The sequence below is a fragment of the Pelodiscus sinensis genome, chromosome 8, assembly GCF_052426305.1.
Source record: "Pelodiscus sinensis isolate ZL-2025 chromosome 8, ASM5242630v1, whole genome shotgun sequence".
NCBI lineage: Eukaryota > Metazoa > Chordata > Testudines > Trionychidae > Pelodiscus > Pelodiscus sinensis.
In genome coordinates, this window is record NC_143059.1 from 24,485,928 (window position 1) to 24,500,555 (window position 14,628).

The window sequence follows — 14,628 nt, forward strand, 5'->3', positions numbered from 1 at the left end:
GGAATCAGTAAGTTTCATATCATCATGCTGTAATCAATTGCTGTTTGACGAGTGCTTATTCCAGTGGTCCCCAACGCAGTGCCCGTGGGCGCCATGGCGCCCGCCGGGGCATTTGTATGCGCCCGCCGACAACCCGGGCTGGCCCCGCCCCCCGGCACGCGGCGCACTGGAGGCGCCGGCCCAGGCGCGTGACACTCACCGGCGCCTGGTGCGCAGCGCTCGGGCAGCCCCAGCCCCGGGGACCATGCGGGCGCGCGGCGCCGGTGCCGGCCCCAGGCGTGCAGCTCGGGCGGCGGCGCCAGCCCCGGGCCCACGGCACAAGGGGCTCGGGTGGCCCCGGCCCTGGTGTGCCCCAGGACGCGCGGCCCCGCCCCCGGGCGCCCGGGAGCCCATAAAGGTTGGGGACCACTGGCTTATTCTCTTAAATTGTTCTTCATATATCTCAGCGGTCTTGTCCCAACTGATAAGTGCTTGCCTTACCTTGTAGAGTCGTCAATTTGCCCTTCATCTGCATCTCGATAGGGGTATACAGCAATCTCCTGGAGCCTTTATGTGGCTCCTCTCTAGAACATCTGGTCCGGTGATGGCCTTCACACTTGTGTTTGAACACACATTTCTTATTCACACACACAAAACAGAGTTGATTTCTTTTTTACACAAACAATGAACACTTAAGCGGGAATATCCAATTACAATTTAAGAAAGGAATCATCATACCCGTTTACTCATTCCACAATGCTAATTTTAATACTTAAAACAAAAACCATAAGGATCTATTCTTACCTTAGAATCCACTTCAGGCACACAATTCTGGCTGGTGCACTTTTTTACCAATGGTACACTTAGGCCATTCCTTTCTGCTTTCAGAAAGGGTGGCTGACAGGATACAACAAATCATAATCCTAAAATACATCAATACATCGAATATCTAAACTATTAAATTATTATTTTTCTTATTCTAATTTATACATAACTTAATAGATATTTCTACCCTATAAAATTTCTTTACTACACCCACAGGAGGAGGCCTTTGGGGGAGAAAATGACTTCAAGATTCTCTTGTAGAGGTCTCCCTCTGTCATTTTGGCACAGTGTAATGAAGTGATTCTAAAACTTTTTGGTCTGTGGCTTATCCTACTCATGGCAAATCTTTCTGTGGACCTCCAGCTGACTACCCATCAGGACAAAATGCCTTCTCTTATCTCTAACTATATGAAATATAAATTATTCATAATAGGTTACTTGAGCTATAATGTAAGAGGGCATATATAACCAGTAAAAAAAGAAATATGGTTAATCAAAATCAAAATAATTAAACAAATTAAGCACTTTAGCTTTATCATGTGAGTTTACCAAACTTCATTTTAAATAAAGCAAAATACTAATTTATGTCCAAAACAAAAGGTTTCAATGTTGTCTTTATTTAGTAGGAGTTAGGGGCCACTGACCCAAAGAAAAATCATCTGGGGACCACACAAGTGAGAGGAACCCCCCAAAACAAAACACTCCCCCAACTCTCACTGATGTGGTCCTCAACTGAGAACTCACTTCCCTGGCGCTCTAGCCCCATGGGAAGGGGAAGGGAGAGGGGGCAGGGAGGACCAAGGTTTAGGGCTTCTCATGGCCCAGATTAAATTTTTTGGGTCCAGGGTTTAGTAGATTTTGAGAGATACTCTAGGTTCTGGGGTGAGGCCAAAAATGAGGGCTTCAGTATGCAGGAAGGAGCTGCCAGGGAGTAGGAGAGGGATGGGGGTACAAGAAAGGGTTTTGGTGGGGGGCCTGGGTGTGAGGAAGTGTCCTGGGAGTTGGGTCACCCTGGGAGTTTGAGTACAGGATGGTATGAGGTCTGGTCAGAAGAGAGGGTGAAGGAGCAGGATAGGGAGGTCTGGCCAGGAGGGAGAGTGAAGAAGCAAGGGAGGGTGCAGTGTCTGGCCAGGAGGCAGAGTGCAGGAACAAGGGAGGGTGCAGGGTCTCAGCGAGGGGGAATGTATGAGTGGGATATGGTGCCAGGTTTGGGCATGAGAGGGATGGAGGGAGGGGGTGAATACCTGGCTTTACCACTCCCATTGGCTGCAACCTCCCACTGCTCCTATTGGCTGTGACTCTGACCAATGGGAGCAGCAGGGAATACCTTCAGACAGTGTGTCCATGAACTACTGTTCCCCCAGCTGGGCTCCCCCCCTTTTTCTCCTGTGGGAAACCAGCACAGGTTCTGCAACCTCACGGACACAAGGGTGGGGCTGAAATGCAGCAAGGGCTCTCCGCTGCAGGGGGGAGCTGAGCCTGGAGCTGCAGCCCACCTACAAAGAAGTCACAGACCACTAGTGGTCCACATACTGTAGTTTGAGAACCATTGGTGTAATGGCTTTGCTCCTTCTGGCTGAGGAAGAGGCTGGGAGTCCCACAACCAAATCTTCTGGATTTGCCTCTGCACCAGCTGTGGCATTCTGCAACCCGATCTGTCCCTGTGCAACTGCATTTGAGACAGGGATTTCCTTGGTCATGGCTGTCCCATGGTTCAGTGTGAAAGGGGTAGCTCCATGGAAGATGCATTTTGGGGTTATATTGCTATTTCTGCTGAAATATAGCAGTGAATCCCCCAACAGGTCCATATGCTTTCTACCAAGCTCGCCTACTTCTCCCTGCCTGTTCCTCCTCCAGCATAGGCTCAGGACCTTTAGGCTGTGTCTAGACTGGCAAGATTTTGCGCAAAAGTGGCTGCTTTTGTGCAAAATCTTGCCACCTGTCTACACTGGCCGCGAGTATTTGCGCAAGAGCACTGACTTTGTAATGTACAAAATCAGTGGTTCTTGCACAAATTCTCTGACGCTCCCTCTCAGGGATAAGCCATCTTGTGCAAGTATTCTTGCGCAAGAGGGCTAGTGTACACAGACAGGTTAATTTCTTGCGCAAGAAAGCCCGATGGCTAAAATGGCCATCGGAGCTTTCTTGTGCAAGAGAGCACCTACACTGGCACAGATGCTTTTGTGCAAAAGCAAATCTTTTGCACAAAGGCACATGCCAATATAGACGCTCTCTTGCGCAAATACTTCTAATGGAAAAACTTTTCCGTTAAAAGTATTTGTGCAAAATCATGCCAGTCTAGACGCAGCCTTAGAGTTTGAAGACAGGAGGATGGTTCCATGAAGGAAGATTATTTTACCACTTCCTTTCCATATGGAGGGCCCCTTCTGTTCACAGATCTGGAGAAATGGTTTAGGCATTTGCTTCTTAACTGGATCAAAAATTTAAGTTGACAAATTTATTAAAGGGCATCTTCTCAGCTTAGTGATCAGGGCTCTATTGGCTTAGTTTTTCTGAGTGTGAACGAGAAATGCATGGTTGAAAATCTCTCACACAGATGTAACAATTGAACTTGAAATTGTGACTAAAACTTTAAAAGTAGTCTAAATTTAAAAAATGAATTAGAGTTAAGAATATGGGGTTCAGCACTACAAGCCTTATTCACCTGAGTAATTCTTGAAATCTACAGCATTAGTCATGAAAATTAAGGCTTGTAAAATTGGAGCTTTAAATAGGTCAAAGACAGAGATATCCATGAAAAATTACAGTTACGAGCTTATGTTTATAAGACTATAGAATGTATGAATCACAAAGGAATAAACTTACCTACAAAGGATCCTATTTTGAGCTTGGAGATGCTAATACTGATTGTCGATGTATTTCAGATAAATCAGTCCAAATTGCTGACTGACAGCTGCTTTTTTTCTGTAGCAATTTTACATTTAAATTGTAATAGCATTTAATAGCAAATGTTAGTAGCTCTGGTGACTTACATATATTTTATCTCTAAAAATGATCATGTTTAAAAAAAAGCTGTTTTCCCTTAAAAATCAACAAGGAGTCACACTATAGCAGAGGATATAAACTGAGTTGCACTATTTTGAATATTCTAGGGATTAATACCTGCTAAGAATTCAGCTGAAATGACTAGGGCTACCCTTCTCTTCGATTTAAAAAAATAAAAAAAGGTAAAAGCTAGTATCCCTGGAATATTTACCTTACAAGCATGTTCCACGTATGCAAAGTGTAAAATATGTCCAAGTTCAGAAGTGATTTCAGGTGCTTTTACTGACTTGCGGGGAGGGGAGGGAGGGCTGCTGCTGTTGCCATATTTACAACAGATGGCGATGCAGTCTGGAGAGGGAGGTGGAGATACCCAGAGTCCCTCTGCCTGCTGCCTGGGTCAGACTCTATGTGCTGTGATTTGTTCCACCTGATTATCACAGGTTATTGTGGACTGAAACTGTTCCCTTTGCTGCCTGGATTAACACTTACGCCATATTGTTGCTGCTGACTCTTTCCAGCACCAGACTGCTGAGGAACAAGTATTACAATTTTTACACTTAGGTAAGGGTAGCAGTTCTTCTTCCCAACAGTAACCGACAACTTCCCTGGATATCCTACCCAACAAGCAAATCATGGCCACTTGGTTAATCCATTAATATTTATGTTGTAACAATGGTTTCTGCTTCCTGTTGTCTCCCCTCTAAATCTATCCTGTAGTGAAGTTTAATGCTGAGCATGCTGTAAACACACAGGGGCAAGAAAAGTTTGTCCTAGGAATGAAATTAACCTAGATTTGACTGCATTGGGGGACCTAAAATGAAATGAACCGAGTGCACCTAAATATCTTCTGAAACAGAGATGCCAGTAATAGAGGAGAGAGCATGTGTTGCTTTATCCACAGATGTAGATCTTTTTTACTTGTTAAGTGCCGGCTCAATAATGAATGATCTTTCCTTCAACTTTTACTTTTTCTTCTCCCTGTCTGACAATTTTTTATGTATGCTTGATATTTAAAGTGCTATACTGTCATGAAGTATTTGCTATGATGAAATACTGTGTTGAAGTGGTGGGGTTTTCGACCTAATTTAGTAATATATGAAATTTCCTGTGATCATTGTTGGTTTAGTCATGTCCAACAGGCCGGAACTCTCTGAGAGTATTGTATATTTCTTGAAGAAACAGATTCCCCCTTTTTTTTAACAATCAAGGGGAGAATATTTGCAAACTCCCTTCCTCATTGTGAGAATGGATCTAACCTGGCCAGCAACTGAAATGAAACCTTTTCTTTTATCTTGATTCTTTAAACTGGATCCTTTGCTTTACAAGCTAGCTTTATAATTTTCCCAGATACCATATACCGTTTTCCAAGTGAATCTTAAACACCCACCTGTTGGAGTGTGTGTGTGTTGATGATGGTAGATGAGATACCAGCTCATGCCAAGGCTTCAGACCATACTGAACACTTCCAAATTTATAGGTGGCAACCAGTCATAATTACTTGTGTGTTAGCATCTAATATCTATGTTGATAATGCTAAGTTGATAAGAACGTGAGATCTAAGGTACTGGGGTGACAGGTGGAGGTCACACAGGGTCATGTGCCCCCAAATAGTGTGGAGGGAAGGGAGGGAAAAGGGGTGAGCAGCAGCAAAAGGTTTGGGGCAACTGCCCTAGGACCCACCCTTTTGGGGCCCTGCAGAGCTCCAGGCAGGCCAGGGTATCTGACATCATCAGTAGGGCTCAGGCCTGCCCTCATTTTTGTTGACAATGGCAAAAAGCAGAATGACCTGGCTCCAGCCTGCTCTGCTCTCTCAGCCACATGGCTTGAGGGAGAGGAGTTGAGGAAAGGGCTGGAACGTTCCCCTGTGCTCACTGGGCACAGAAAGTGGAGAAACACCTCTGGGAGCCAGCGGAACTTAGTGGGCTGGGTCTGGGTTGCTCCGTTTCCCACTACACTGGTGAGTATGGGGGAGAGGGGAGCAACCCCTGCTGCTGGTGCCAGGTCCCCCCACTAGTCCATTGAGCCCCGTCACTCAGGGGAGGGACTTGGGGGAGGGAGGTATAGTGGGGGCTGGCCAGGGGAGGGAAGAAGCAGGTAGGGGATGGGGCAGGCGTGGAGACTTTGGGGAAGAGATAGAGTAGGGGTGGGGATGGGACAAGAAGAGGCAGGGCCTGAGGTGTGTTTGGGGTTGTCATGGGCCCCAATCGCTGCTAGGGGCAGCCATCCCCCTGGCTAGGACTGGTGAGGGGAAGAGTCCAGGGAATGCATCTGCTCTTCCATCATTTTTTGCAGAAGAGCAGACGCACGCTTTCAGAAGCCCTGTCTTCCTCATTTTATGAGGAAGAAGGGCTCTTCTGAAAGAGAAAGTTTTTCAGAAATTTGGGCCACTGTAGACGGGCCAAATTTCAGAAAAGCCCCTTCCAAAAAAATAACTGGAAAAAGGTACGCAAATTGCGGAGTGCCTTTTTCCAAACAAAGTGGCAGTCTAGACATAGCCTGAATCTCTGCAAGTATCAGCTGAGAGGGGAGAACTTTTCTTTTTATCCGGGGTGACTGGTGTATACTGTATCTTTGGAGCTGTGTGATGGGTTCAAACCCTGTCAGGACAATAAAGGGTTAAAGACCAGTTAAATACATTGACTATATTTATGCTATAATTAATGAGTTACTTCTCAGCAAACAGGCTTAGGTCACCTGCCCTCAAAAAGGCTGAGAGAGCTTATTCTAAATAAGAAACCTCAAGAAGCAGAGAGGCTCCTGTCCTGTGAAGGGTCTAGATTCTGGAGTCAGGATTGGCAGGAATCTAGACACCTCAGGCAGACTGAGTCTGAGGGGGCCTGTATGCGATAGCAGAGGTAAGGAGAAGACTCCAGAGGAGACTGGGAATGGCACTGAGAAGAATGGCTGGTTAGGACTTTGGGCATCAGTTACTCCTTTTGTTGCCCCGATAGGGCACTGAACTAGATGCTTCTCAGACTCCAAGGCAGCTATCCTATGGGGCTGGAACACTAGAGTCTGGAGTGCTGTAACACAAAGCTCTGAAGATAGTGGGGGTGAAGGTGGACCTTAACTGGTCACATAGTTCTGTTCCATCTGCCACAGTGTAGATCTGGGCTGCCATGATGTTAAAAAAACATACAAATCTGAAATAGCTTTATATGATTCTGGTGCGTCCTACAGGGATTGTTTTACTATTCCATACTGGGTTGAAGTTGCATAATACAGTGCTGAGGTTTTCTGCTTATGCTGAGGTATTCACAGGACAGTAGGTTTAATTATAATTGCTCAGATGCCTAATTCTTTCTCTTACATCTTGATCTGTGAATTTATTCTGTATCTGGAATCACTTTTATGATGATCTCAGTACAAAGCACAAGAGAAAGGGAGCAAGCAAATGGGAGAGCATATACAGAACGCTGAGTTCAATCCAAAGCCCATTCTGGTGTGTGAGTGGCAGAGTTTGGGATTACAGTGCTTTGTTTCAACCAAAAGCTTGCAATTAAAGGTGTATTCTAATTTCTAATAACCGGTATAAAAGCAAAAGCATCAGATGAAACCGATAATCATTTAATCCTGTTGTTTATATCCAGTTATGACTATTTCCTATGAATTTTACGTCAAGTACATCAGCAGCCTGGGAAGCATCACTTATTCTACTCTGCATGTGCTGGAGTCTGTGTGGGTATGTCTACCCTGCAGAGTTTTTCCAGAAATTGGCCGTTTTTCTGGAAAAACTACACTGACATCTACGCTGCTATTGCATTCTTTTGACAGAAAGTCGAAAGAATGGAGGGTTTTTTCCAACAGTGGTAAATCTCTTTCTACAAGGAAGAAGCTTTTTTCCGAAAAAGCTTTTTTGGAAAAAGGTGTGTGTGGACATGGAAGAGAGTGTTTTTTCGAAAGAAGAGTCCTCCATGGAAAAGCACAGGTGACCTGGTGACCACTCCACATAGTAATCACAATTGAAATGTGAGATTGCATCCAATCAATGTGGATGCTATCTTTTGAAAAAGCAGATTGCTTTTTTGTTGCGCTTTTGCTGTGTAGATGCTCTCTTTCAAAAATTTGTTTTCCTGAAAAGCTTCTTCCGAAAGAAGCCTGCAATCTAGACGTAGCCTGTGTGTGCTAGAAGTTTAGTCAGTGGTGGCTTTGCCATTGCTCTAAATCACCATCTGTACTCATGAAACAACTGGTATCTCAAATTATGTGGTTACAGATGAAATAAGCCACAGAAACTTATTTTTCTAGTAAGCTATATAGAAAAAATGAGTTGCCTGATATAAAATCTAAAGTCAATAGGAAATACAACGGCACTGGTTTCAAATCATAACTCCCCACAGTTTTCAATAGACTGAAGCCACTGTCCTTTAAAATCAATAGAGGGAAAACAAGAAACAAAACACCAACACTGGTGTGCATAATACCTTCCAGTAGGCCAATATCAAACAGAGCCTAGGGACACCATCCCTGCCCATCCTGACTAATTGCCACTGAAGGACATATCCTCCTTGAACTTATTTTGTTCTTACTGAAGCCTTGTTATAATTTAGGCTTTTCCACTGCACACTGAGCAGATGTTTTCAGGGAACTATTTACAATGATTCCAAGATCTTACTTGAGTGGTAACAGCTAATTTAGACCCCAACATTTTATATGCACAGCTGGGATTATATTTTCCCATGTGCATTACTTTGCATTTACCAACATGAAATTCTGACTTGCCATTGTGCTATCTGATCACCCAGTTTTGTGAGATCCCCTTGAAACTGTTTGCAGTCTTTGGATTGAACTATTTTGAGTAATTTGTATAATCTACAAATTTTGCCACTTCACTGTTTACTTCCTTTTCAAGATCATTAATGAACAAGTTGAACAGCACTGATCCCAATACAGAACCCTGGAGCACTATTTATTCCTACCCTTTTTATAAATTCAATTCCTCCACTGATCACCTTCTCAATCGAGATAACGGATGACTGAGACATTATCAACCTAACATTCAGTGAAGGTTGTGTAGCTATAGATATAGCTATAGAGGAAGAGCTCTTTGTCCATGTAGATTCTTGCATTAGTACCCTTCCTATCTAATTGCTATCCTTTGATGCTTATCTGCTTATTTTTAACTATCCAATCTTCAGGTGCTTATAGATTACCAGTTCTGCCTACTTGTTTCCCTTTGATATTTTCATTCCCTCTGCTCCTTGTTTCCTGCCCCTTCCTTTCCCCCCCTTTCCCCTTCTCCCTTCTCCCCTATTTATTTTGAGTCTGCACATCCTAAACTCAAAACTCCAGTCATCTGAAGAAGTGTGCCCACAAAAGCTGATGATACCATCTATGTTTTGTTAGTCTATAAAGACCATTTGCTGAAGCTTTTTAACCCTATCTTTTATAGTGGAGTACCTGGCATTCAGGATCATCTAACAATCCTTCAATTGCTTGAAAAACAAGCCTTTTGTTATCTTAATCACCCTGCTGCCCTCTTTTTATAGACAAACTCTCCCCCTGAAAGGGAAAGTTGGGAGCAGCACAAGCTCTGTTGTAGTCAAGAGTTGCATCTGAGGCAAAGGGCATGCGCTTTAAGCAGATCTCAAGTATGACATTCAGGGGTTCAAACTTCTGCAATTTGAAAACCATAATAATGTTTGGCCTTTGCTGTGTTTCTGTTCCAAGCATCTTCTCTTGCACTACTACCTGCAGTCCTCCCAGCCTTGTTTCCACAAATCCTCCTGCCAGAGTCTCTCCCTGAGTGAATAGGGCACTTACCAGTCACTTCCTTATTGACTCCTGACAACTCTCTTCTTTTACATGAGCTGAACTTCTGCAGCTTTTCTCTGGACCAGGGCAGGGAAAACTCATAGTTGTAGTGAAGTTTGTCTAGGACTGCCATTTTACTTTCTTGTGCCAGCAACCAAAGTTCATAATATGACTTCTATTTGTTTTAATTTTATTTCACTGAAATGTACTTGTGATTTCTTGGGTTTTCCAATGCCCATCTCTGCTACTTTTTGGAAAAGGGATCAATCTTCCAGTTTTAGGGCATAAACCACTCTTTAACTATTGGAGGGGGAGAAGGTTGAAGGAAAATTCAGGTCAGAACTGCCTACTTTGGAGGGGTTTGCACCTTCCTCTGAAGCAGTTGGTACTGGCCACTGTTACTCTTACTGAAATGGGTTGATCATTATTTTCATCTAGTATTAGCATTCCTATGTTGCTGCTCTTAAACTGGTTTAAGAATTTGTGTTGAAGCTGCTTACCTACTCTGTAACGGTACTCTTGGAATGAAATCCTGACTCCATTGAAATCAATGGAAGTTTTGCCAATGGCTTCAGCCAGATGAGGATTTCTTCCTTGGCTTTGCTGAAAAGCATGTTTATTTTTATGTTTTCTTTCCTGTACAGTAGTAATACTGTAATACCCCAATAAATTTGTTAGTCTTTAAGGTACCATTAGACACCTCGTTATGTTTAATAAATACACTGCATTTGATTTAATTAACACAGATCATTTGTAGGGCCGTGGCACCTTAGAGACTTACTAATATATATATTACTATATATTAGTAAGTCTCTAAGGTGCCACGGCCCTACAAATGATCTGTGTTAATTAAATCAAATGCAGTGTATTTATTAAACACAACGAGGTGTCTAATGGTACCTTAAAGACTAACAAAACCCACTTCTTCAGATGAGCCACTCAAGGTCATCTGAAGAAATAGGTTTTGCTGATGGAAGTGCTCTCTCTCCCTCTATAGCTATATTTATGACTACTCATTGTTTTTAAAGTTAGACTAATACAGCTACCCCTGTGAGATAGATAATTTGCTGTGCTGGAATTAGTACCAGTAACAAAGAAGGCAGCTGTTATCACTGAGCAGTATGTCATAATACAGTGATACAGAGTTTTATCATTTCACTCAAATGAATGGACTTATTTGCTTGTTCTTTAGGTAATTTTAATGCCATTATTAATGAAAAGTTATCTATGATAACAACAATCATGGAAGTGCCCATGTTAAAATCAAATTCATGGCTAATGCTGCTTGAGTCCTCATTCTGCTCTTTGTTTGCCACGACTAATTGAAAAGTTTTCTCATCCTCAGACTTAAACATTCAGGGCCAGATTCTCATCTGGTGTAAATCAGTATAGATGCACTGAATTCAGTGGAGCTGTGCCAACTCACTGTAGTTGAGGGTGTTGCCAATAGAATTTGACAAAGAACCTGTTTTCTCTTTGAATAATTAATAGAAGGATGAGCCAATTAACTCCAAAAGAAGGACTGGTCCCCCCCTGCCAGGCAATCAATAAAGACTTCTATAGTGACTTAATTTCAGCTTGGAAGGAAACCCATTCCCTAGAGGAATACAAAGTCTGGGCTGGGTGGCCAAAAAGTCAGGGTGAATTAGTAACAAATAACATCTTTTATTCATAGAAATAAATGAGGGGGAACTGGAAAAGACATGATGCTGGATTTTGTCACAAAAATAAAATAAAAGTCACTGAAAAACTGGCTCCTTGACAAAATGTCACTTACTATTTGAATAAAATATATTTTAAAATCTAATTAAAAACTGGTAATCAAAGTTTGTTCTTTTTTGGATTTCTTTATTAACTTTTATGTCTTCAGTAACTATTTATATATTTAGATTTTTCATTTATTCATAGTATCCTCTAGCTGTAATCCCTGCACTGTGTAATGAAACACATTTTGCCTACAAAATCTATATTATAGTTTAACCTCATCATGCCTTCAATCCCCATGAAGCATCATCCATGTGTAAAATTCCATATTTAATGGGAATTGTTTGTGGGACTCAGTGGCCATCTCAGAACCAGAGGTTTCTTAGAGAAGCAGACTCTTTTAGTGGTGGGTTAGAGACCATATGCAGTGACAAGAAGTTTATGGTGTTTAACTTAAGGGCTTAGTCTTGAATAAATGGAAGAAAATACATAGAACCATGTGAATCTACTTGTATTTGTATCTGCAGAAGTGAGCCATGCATGAGGATACCTGCAGATATAAAGTCGATATCTGCAAATTTGCAGAATTCTAGATACAATATTTATATCCGCAAAAATGAGATGTGGATATCCACAGCCATGGATGAGGAGGCCTGTGGATATAAAGTGGATATCTGTGGATTTGCAGAGCTCTAAAAATGAAGAAAATGTCTCATGTCTTAGACAGTCCCCATCCTGTATCTGTTTTGTAAATATTGTTTTTTGGCTTTAAATGTTTTCCTGAAGATTCTTCCTGCATTTCCTAAATCCTTGGCACCTAATCTACCTTAATATAAGAAAGACAGTAGAGAAAAATAATAAAAAAGGATGGTGATACTGTAAGTGTGTTTAAAAAAAATCACAAACGAGTGTTTCCTATCAAAGGGAATTCTCTTTGACCATTTGAGGAACATCTCAGAATTTAACAATGATTTCAAGTAGCACATCAAGAAAGTGGATTTTCAGGCAGCTATTAAGGAAATGTCACTCACAGCACTAAAATTCACTTTCCAGAAGCTAATTAAATAAACATATCATTCATACACTAATCTATAGTGTGGAAAAGTGAACATTTCCTTTGTGGGGTACAATATCACTACTCCTGGGCGCACAGTGGGCATGTTTGAGAAGCCTCTTATATTACATTTATTCAGCTGCAAAGTCTCCACTCTTTTATGTTGCATGTGCATCAGGAGTCCATTGAAGTTAATGGAATTAGATGGCAATAAAGCCAGCGTGTGAGAGGAATTGGGTCCCAAATCTTTAAAATATGAGTTGACAGAAAGTTCTAATGGTTTAGAGATTTATGCTGGAAGCAAGCTCTTTGTCTGGTTGGCAGTTGGTATGAAGCAGAATGCCCTGAAGGTCGGTTCTGGGGCTACTTTTGTTCAACATCTTTATTAATGCCCTGGATGAGGGGATTGGAAAAAGAAATCTGATGAGGTTCAACAAGGACAAGTGCAGAGTCCTGACTTTGGAAGGGAAGAATCCCATGCACTGCTATAAGCTGGGGACCGACAGTCTAAGCAGCAATTTGTCAGAAAAGGATGTGGGGATTACAAAGTGGATAAGAAGCTGGGTATGAGTCAACAGTGTGTCCTTGTAGCCAAGAAGGTTAACAGCATATTGGAGTGCATTAAGAGGAACATTTCCAGCAGATCTAGAGAAGTGATTATTCCCCTGGTGAGGCCACATCTGGAGTATTGCATCCAATTCTGGAGCCCCCATTACAGAAAGGATGTGGATGCATTGGAGAAAGTTCAGTGGAGGGCAACAAAAATCATTAGGGGGCTGGAGCATATGACTTATGAGGAGAGGCTGAGGGATTTAAGCTCATTTAGTCTAGCGAAGAGAAGAGTGAGGGGGGATTTGATAGCAGCCTTTAAGCCCCTGAAGGTGGGTTCCCAAGAGGATGGAGAGAGGTTGATTTCAATGGTGACAGATGACAGAATGAGGAGCAATGGTCTCAAGCTGTAGTGAGGGAAGTCTAGCTTGGATATTAGGAAAAACTATTTCCCTAGGAAGGATGAAGCAGTGGAATGGGTTCCCTAGGGAGATGGTAGAATCTCCATCCCACAATGTTTTTAAGTCCTGGCTTGACAGAAGCCCTGGCTGGGATGATTTAGTTGGGATTGGCCCTGCTTTGGGCAGATGTTGGACTCAATGACCTCCTGAGGTCTCTTCCAACCCTATGATTCTATAAACTCTAATGCATTTCAGTGAAGAATAGTTTATCCCAGAACATAATGAAAAAAATATTTTTGTTTTTAAAAGTCACAAACTATTAGTAGCCATTATTTTACAGCCTGTTACAGAGATGTCATATATGGCATCCATAGGAATTAATTAATATTGTCTAGTCTACACTTCCAACTAAGTTTTCAGGCTTTGAAACTAAAAGCTAAGACTGGTCTAGGAGAGTATGGTATAAAGTTTGTTCCTATGCATTTATACTATTTTTACTTTAAATTTATACAAATTCAACTAAACTAATGGCCCACAGCCTCATATGAAGTAAATTGGTGTAGTTCTATTGCACTCAATGAGGCTGTGCCAATTTATGCGAAAGGAGAATCTGTTTAGTATGTAAAGATCAGACTCTGAACATAATGGGTCTGATTCTCTGCTCACACCAGTCTTACCCTGATGCAGGTACATTGATCTCAAAGGACATACTCCTAATTTACATAAGTGAGAGATGAATTAGGCCTGAAAAAACCTCTATTTTTAATAGAATCCCAATTCAGTACACATGTAGAATTAATATATCTTTGAATTCATCCAAGAAAGGTCCTATTAGAAAGCAATTATAATCATCACATCCTTATAGGTGAAATGCAACATGCATCCACCAATACAATAATTACTTAAAAGCACTGTAGGAGGTATTGACAGTGCTTATGGCTATTGTCACAAAGTGGCCCAGTCCCAGTCTGAGTGGAGACCAGTAGGATTGGATGGATTTCAACTTCTGAGTAGCCTGTGCTGCCAAGCTCCCTGGGTCCGGCTAGTGTCTGTTCATTGATCCTAGCTCTAAGTCATTCAGGTGCACAGCCAGTGCAGACCTGGTTGTTTGGAACCCATCTTGAGCAGTGGAACCTGAATTCTGGGCACCTTGACCATGATCTTGGTGCCAGTACTTCAAAACTCTGAACTCTCTCAGTTGCTCAGAAATGATAACCCCAGAGTCCACCTTGCCTTGGAAACTCTGGTTTCCCAAGTTATGCCCTTAGCAACCATGTGGTTATAGAGCCAGGAACACAGGCTTAGCAATGGAATCCTTAAACACACACACACTTTGTTCTTAAAGAGCACAAATAA